The sequence below is a fragment of the Monopterus albus genome, unplaced genomic scaffold (assembly GCF_001952655.1).
Source record: "Monopterus albus unplaced genomic scaffold, M_albus_1.0 scaffold267.1, whole genome shotgun sequence".
Taxonomy (NCBI): Eukaryota; Metazoa; Chordata; class Actinopteri; order Synbranchiformes; family Synbranchidae; genus Monopterus; species Monopterus albus.
This window is the reverse complement of record NW_018128147.1, coordinates 115,567-123,727: the sequence shown is the minus strand read 5'-3', so window position 1 is coordinate 123,727 and position 8,161 is coordinate 115,567. Positions and strand designations below refer to the sequence as shown.

The 8,161-nt window shown below is 40.8% G+C and overlaps 1 protein-coding gene across 15 annotated transcripts in view; it reads left to right on the top strand.

Moving 5' to 3' along the window:
* The window catches only part of dlg2 (discs, large homolog 2 (Drosophila)), a 316,297-nt gene that overhangs the window by 231,093 nt on the left and 77,043 nt on the right, over window positions 1–8,161 (top strand). The gene's annotated exons all lie outside the window — the stretch shown is intronic.

Here is an 8,161-nt window from a genome sequence, read left to right as displayed (position 1 = left end):
ACACTTAACACCACACAGCTGGTCAAGAAGGCCCAATGGTGGCTATACTTCTTGAGGAGGCTGAGGAGGTTTGGCATGTCGCCTAGGATCCTTTGCAACTTCTACAGCTGCATCATTGAGAGCATCTTGACCAGCTGCATCACTGTCTGGTATGGCAGCACTACTGCTATGGACCGCAAGTGCCTGTAGAGAGTGGTAAAGACTGTTGAGAAGATCACCAGGACTCCACTGCCCTCTCTGCAGAGCATTTACCACCGCAGGGTGCGTAGGAAAGTTGCTTCCATCCTCAAAGACCCCACCCACCCCCAGCACGGACTGTTCACCTCCCTACCCTCTGGCCGGAGGTTCAGAAGTGTGAAATGCAGGACCTCCAGACTGAAAAACTCTTTCTTTCCCTCTGTCATCAGACTCCTAAACAGCTGAGGAGTTTATTATCAGGAAATACGTCATGTACTGCTGACCTGTACTGCTGACCTGTACTGTTTACATTCTCCGTTTACACATGCATAATTGCACAATGGCTGTTGACTGCTGCACATGCTGCTCCCATGCAGCATACATTCTCTTATTATATTTTTATTATATTGCTGCTATTATATTGCCTAGATTTTGTGTTACTTATTTATCTACTTTATATTTCATTTGTATTTTGTGGCATTCATGTGGTTGGCAAAGTAAGAATTTTATTGTACAAGGAAACACTCTTCCTAACTGTGCATATGACAAAGTGCATATGACAAATAAACACTTTGACCTTTGACCTTTAGCTTGGGCAGTTTGTGCATTCCTTGGGCAATCTTTTTCTTTTTGTGTGACTTTAACAAGGAACCTATCCAATGACACTTGCTTTTGCCTCCTTTACAAGGATTTGCCAGATTTTACACATCTCCCTTATAAAATCTTGCAGCGTTAGCCACTCGCTTACCTTGCTCATGCTTCTCGATGATTTCCTTTTTAACTTCCACCATAATCATCTCCTTTTTCTTACCACCTTTCTTTTCAACCTTTATATTTTCTTCATCTGGGCCATTGTTGCAGTACAGATGTTGACTATACGAGTGAGGCGGGAGTGTGTCATGATGCTCAGCAGACATTGTATGTACTACTCGTATTGCAAGACCTCGCTCGTTTATCAAGTTAAAATGTATAAAAAATTTTGATTGTCTTGTAAAACACTTGCAGACCAGGTAACTCGCAATCCAAGGTTTTACTGTAACTTCACTTTTACAGTGTGGAATCACCACAATATTTAACACACTTAAATTGGAAATAAAAACCGCAATTGTTATTGTTTGGGGTCTTTGTCTTGTCTCAGTTTAGCTGGACTTGACTACAACACTACTTCATGCTACATTGCTAAAGCTTTTCTACAACAATGTTATAGCAAGAATTGCCATGGCTCCAGTATCGCACCTGTTTTTGTGGTATTGATACGGCAGCAGTGGCAGAGATATGATGTCTTGCTGTTTCATAGCTTTTTGCATTGTTAGAACCCAACCATAAAGTAGGAAATATAACTTTATCTGGCTCATGGCACATACACATTGTTGGAACTTGGCGAGTCTCACCAGGAGCTGATATGACAAATCCTTTGTCACACCTGTAAAGATAAGCTGCATCTGTGACTAGGAAATGTGAGCAGTCAATGGTAGAATTCAGCTATAAGGAATTCAAAACTGCAAGAAATCTGACAGCATTTGAGAGAACTGTAAATGCCTGATGTACAGAAATACAAAATATAAGTGAAAGGGTTTTGGTTCTTAATGAACAGTGCAAATGGAAATAAAATCCAGAACAACCTCTGATAGTTCCAGTAATTCTCTGATAGTCAGAAGGTACTTGTTTGCTCACTCACATGATTTTATTAGCATGACCATATTAAGATGGTAAATGGTCTTATATTTGTATAGCGCCTTTCTATGCTTTACAGCACACTCAAAGCGCCTTCACACTATTTGGCCATTCACACTATTTGGCCATTCACACTCCCAAACACACACACACAGGTGACATCACCGGGAGCAACTGGGGGTACAGTGTCTTGCTCAAGGACACTTCGACATGTTGAATGGATAAGCGAAAATCTGGATGGGAATCGAACCGCTAATCCCCCGCTCTACCTCTTGAGCCACATCCGCCCCCAGCTTTTATCCTTTTGTTCGGAATTTATTAGACTTTATTGTTCACTGTGTTTGATCTGACTGTTGGACGTTAGGTCAGTCTTTTCTAGCCAATGTTTGACTCCTCCTTTCTAACATGAATTTCCTAGACCTTTCTTAAGATGTTTTTCATCTGTATGATTGTGTCTGCTGTCCATTTTGGATTTGTGATGTGACAGCTGATGGGATGTGTATGTATGTATCTGCCTGTCGTCCCCATACCAGTCCAATGATCTAATCAGGTCGCTAGCTGCTAACGTCAGACGTTACCATGAAACCAGTGGGTACAATAACATTGTCAGGGATAATCTGTGATGCTGTTTCTTATGAGTCATTACACGACTTTAGGCTGGAGCAGAGGACAGACAACTCTATTTAGAGAGGTAATTTAGAGAAGTTCTTTCTAAATGTCCCACCAGAAATCTTTTTGGGTTTATGTCACACAAGTTTAGTATTATTTTATTCCTAATATTGATATTTTAGTTTTAATATGTGATTAATAATGAAACGAGAAGAGAAGCATGACAGATTCATCATCAGTAATTCCTCATAAACTTTATAAATTGCTGGTGATAAAAGTGTGTGTGGTAAATTCCTAAATGTAGCTCTGTATTTATATATTTAGATATACCAGTCATCTGCATCGTATGACGTCATCCTGTCCTTGTTCTAAGTGCAAAGATGGTGGTTTTCCTGTTCAAGTCTACATCTGCTTGTATTAACTTATGGTATTAATTAAAGGAGCAAACCATCAAAATGAAAAAAGAACAGACCTCATCCTCAAGAGCAGGAACAAACAGAACATAGAACAAATGCAACCAAGAACAAATTCCACCGTGGTGTAATCATGAGGTAACATCAGTCAGCGGTGTCGTGGTCTAACTGCTGACTGTTTGCTTCCTCCCTTGAAGATTTAGAGCTAAATCGTGACTTTAATGGAGAGGACTATGAATATGAAGACGAGGCCAAGCTTGTCATTTTTCCGGACCACTTCGAGATCCCCTTACCAAATATTGAGGAGTTGCCCGCTCTGGTCAGTGAGTTGGTGCTGTTCCTATGCATGTCACAGGGGAAGGTGCACTCAGTGGTTCCCCTTGCACTCCAGTTATTGCGCCATGTTGACTTAGTCTCTGTTGGTGTGTTTAGGTCGATATTAGAGTACCGTATGTAAATGTTTTACATCACGATCAGATTCTGGGATGCTTCCTGTAGAAGCTGTTTTCCTACCTCCAAAGTTTTTTTATATGGATAGTTTTGGTGGAGGATTTTAACATTAAAGCTATTTAGTAAGATTTTCCTCCATGTCAAAGCAAAATAAACACACATTGGGGGACAACTGGGCGCACATGTAAGTGCCTGCATGGAGGAGACACTCCTGTTATTTATTTATTTCGTTTGAGCCTCCTGAGCCACAGCCGCCCCGGGTGGCTTGTCTGATGTATTTTTCTATGTGTTGAGCTTTCATTCACTCTTCAGCAGATCAATCCAACCACAGAAAGCTTAAGATGTCTTATAGGAGTAAGTCACATCCGTGGCTGGCACCTCGCCCCTCATGTGACAGCAATAAAACTCGGGGACGAGGCACGCCCAGCACACCTGATACAATCTGCCTGGCTGGAGGGAGGGTGGAGGAGATTTCTGCAGACCCCTCATGCCCTGGACACAAACTGTTTGAACTCCTCCCCTCTGGACAGTGCTACAGGTTACTGTGTGCCAAGACAAACAGGCACAAAGACAGTTTCTTTCCCTGGGCTATTACAGTCTTGAACAGTTAGTTTATGTTTGCTCTTTTAATTTGTTTTTTTATCTGGCATATATTTTGTATTCTGTTTTTATTGATGTGCACATCGGGGGCCGTTGGGCTGGAGTCAAATTCCTTGTATTTTTTATTAATAGTTGGCAATAAAGTTTCTGCTTAATTCAGTTACACACACATAGTGACCATTGCAACATGTGTGCTTAAAGTCGCCACTGCGCTGTGACACACTGTAGATGGGGTGCTGGTGGAGAAACAAGAGCGGCTTCTAGGAATCTGAATCAGCTTTATTGGCCAGGTGTGTTGCACACACGAGAAATTTGACTCTGCGGCTCTCAATGGGTATGTAAATCTCCTTATGTACATATAAGGCTGAGAGCAGAAGTAAAGAAATGATGTGCAAACAAAGGAATGTGCATTAGGAAATGAGATAAAAGTAATATTTAAAAAGAGACCTGTGTATATACAGCACATATATATGTGTGTGTGTGTGTGTGTGTGTGTGTGTGTGTGTGTGTGTGTGTGTATAAAAATAATGCACACACAGTCTAGATGCATTCGACGGATCTATATGTACAATGTATACAGGTGTTGCTCTGAGGGTTATTGTCCAGTCACACTGTCACGGTTTAAGTGTTAAAGAAATGGCCTGGGGGAAGAAACTGTTCTTGTGCCTGGTTGTCTTGGTGCACAGTGACCTGTAACGCCGTCCGGAGGGGAGGATTTCAAACAGATTGTATCCGGGGTGTGAGGGGTCAGCAGTGATCCTCTCCACCCTCCTTTTGACCCATGAGGTGTACAGGTCTTCCATGGAGGGCAGGCTCACACCAATGACCTTTTCTGCAGACCTGACTGTCCACTGGAGACTGTCCTTGGTTGCTGAGTCAAACCGAGTTGCAGAGAACAGACTCGATGATTCCTCTGTAGAACTGTATCAGCAGCTCCTGGGGCAGATCGAACTTCCTGAACTGGTGCAGGAAGTGCATCCTCTGCTGTGCCTTCTTGATGATGGTCCTGATGTTAGACGTCCACTTCAGGTCTTGGGAGATGGTGGAGCCCAGGAACTTGTAGGATTCTACTGCTGCTAAGTTAAAAAGAATTATTCCTTGCATCACATGAAACCCCACTTTTGTTACCAGCTGTGATTTTATGACTTGCAGGTGTACATTGTAAAATAATATTGCCTGGAAATTAACGTGGGATTTAGACTCGGAAGCGTGACTCATCAGAGCCATAAATCATTCTGGGCTTCACAGCTTGAATGACAGATACTGCACTTTATATCTTTTACCATTTTTGTACAAATCACATGAAGTAGTCATCTTTTTCCCAACAGGAATTGCTGGGAAATTACTTTTTTGTTGTTTTTGTTTTTAATATTTCAAAGGTGGTTATAATATTGTGGCATTCTGCACAGACACCCCAAATGTTTTTCTACAGTGCCACCATGTGCAAGCTATAGATATTTTATTTTTATAGATTCCAAGTCTTTTTGCAACTGCGACCACCAGATTATATTTTGAATTTTGTCAAAAACTGTTTTTTTACTTCTTATTCACCACATTTCATTCTTCCCCAAACTTGGTACATATTCTATTTATAGCACCCCGGAAACAATGAGTTGGCATTTTTTTGAAACATTATAACACTGCAAAAAAACTAGTTAGGGAAAATATGTCAAAGCATCTCTTGCTGTGACATATAATTTTTAATAAGGTATAAAAGGTTTTTCCCAGCCAAACTTGACAGACTTGTGCAGCCAAGGGTTCTGAAAGAGGGTGCTGCGTTTCATGCCCCTATGCCAACAGGAATCACTATTACAGACTTCTTTTTAAAGCTCACCATCTTTGTCAGTTCTTAATGTAGGAGGGTCCTTTAAAGCTTTAATGAAACTAAAGTTTTTTTCCAACTTGTTTAAAACATTTTTTTTCAATCTATTGTACAGTTTCAAAGGGTAGCCAATTAAAATAGTGTTTTTGACTTTTTCAGCTCATGCTACCCCCCTTTAATGATCAGTCATGGTTCCATTATGTAACTTATAATGGTCATGCCACCTCTCAATTCTACATAAGTCTTGGACTTATAAGGGTTACATTTTTATTGGTTGCATTTTTTTTAGTTGGATACATTTAATTCATTTGTTCTTTCATGTAATAAGATGCTTTTTTGACAGGGTCATGTATATGTGATATACTACATTGTTCTGCAGATCATTCTGATTTCCTAAATGTGAGAATCTCTAGCTTTAGACTTGTACTTTTGAAGGAAATTCACATTGCTCCTTCTCATCTCTGTCTGTCTCGGTCACACACACACACACACACACACACACACACACACACACACACACTAACATTCTCACCTCAATTCAAAGAAGGGGCATCACACATTAACCTCGAGAAGGCAAAGTCGTTGATTTTTTTTTTTTCTGGTACAGTCACATCTCTACAACTTGTATGTGCTATATTTCATTAAGTACTATTTCAGCCCAACCCCAGATTTTTCATGTCATTCTATCATGCTGTTGGAGAGTCATTAGAAGCCATGTCAGGAAAAATCCTGTGCTGTTGTGTTCTATTGTCCAAGCAACAGCTACAGAATGATAGTGCACAGCTGGGTAATGTGGTTGAAGGCGGGAGCATAGGTCAGTGTGAGCACAAATAAAATTTCTTCCGAAATTTAAAATGTTCTACTTTAGTGTACTCTGCAGATACAGTTAAAATGAACAGTATGGCAAAATGAGTCCTCAAATTCCACAATAACTGAGAGTACATCTCCAGTAAATTCTAAGGGGAGGCGACAGTGGTGCGGTGGGTAGAGCAGTCATCTCCCAACCAGAAGGTTGAAGGTTTGAATCTTGGTGCCTGCAGTCCACGTGTTGAAGTGTCCTTGGGCAAGACACTGAAGCCCCTCGTTGTCCGTGATGGTTGGGCGTATGCAGGCAGCGGCCTGGGGCCCCTGGCTCCAAACATAATTTCGTTGACCATGTTACAATGACAATAAATAAAGCTTCTTCTTAAATGTTAGATTTTTGAATGTTGATGTAACTATTAAGACAAATGAGGAGAGAGAAGAGAATCTCGTTTTATTTTTATTTTCACAGCTGCATAAATGTTCAGAATTTGTTCTGACAGCTCAAACCTTTGCTCACGTGATCTTAAGTTATGTTGTGTTTGGGATCGCAATAAATCATCTCATGTATTAGTTGAATTCCTTAATGAGAAACTCTGTTAAAAGGAAGGCAAAATAACCTGACTAGTGGTCATTTTTAATCTTTTCAGATTTTTTGGTCTCACTATCAGTTGAAATTTTAAGATGGCGTATGATCAGAAATCAGCAAAGCAACTGTAGTTTCATGTATTCAAACTCTAAAACCTGACTGAGTTAAAATCTAATGAATAAAAGAAAGACAAAGATGAACCACAGGCCAGCTGTACAGTCTAGTTCCTTCTCAAGGTCACTGCATTTTGGTCTGATCTGGACTAACTAGCTGCCTCAACTCAGCCCATTGCTGTATGAATGATTCAGCGAGAATAATGAAGCTAACTGTCCAGTACTCTCTGGCCTCTGAATTTCACCAGTCATCACTGAGACTCAGTACAAGCACAGAAGCCAGGAATTAAAGTAAAATAAAAACTGCTATAAAAGATTTCATTCTAGTCAAGTTTTTGAGTACTTGCTCCAGGGCAGTGCACTCTTTTCTATCTCTTGCCATTGATTTCTACTGTCTAAAATATATGTCTGTGCAGATTCTCAGTCATCCAGGTCATAGTAAACTGGAAAAAGCTTAGAAAAAAATAAACTGGACTTAGATTTCTAGATTGAAGATGTTTCACCCCTCATCCAAGAGGCTTCATCAGTTCTGACTGACTGGTGTTGAGCCGGAGATATTTATCCCCCTCGGTGGTGTTTGAGTCCTTTGAAGGCCAACAATGTCCCTTAACGACTGAGTCGTTGCAGCCCAGCATCTGTCAGAATCGTTACCTGTCAACCGATGCCTATTGTCCTGGTGGGCATGTTTGGGCAGAGATCTCAAAACAGGATTGTAGATGGAAGACAAGTTGTGTCTTAGTCCACCACCCCTATTTAGTGAGGGGTGTTCTATTTTTACAAAAACCCAGGAGGTAGAGGCTTTCACCAAACATATCAACTTTGTGGATGACAACATCAAATTCACTCGTGAGGATGCCAGAGATGACTGTCTGGCCTTTCTGGATTGTGCAGTCCACTTGGGAGGGGACAGAAG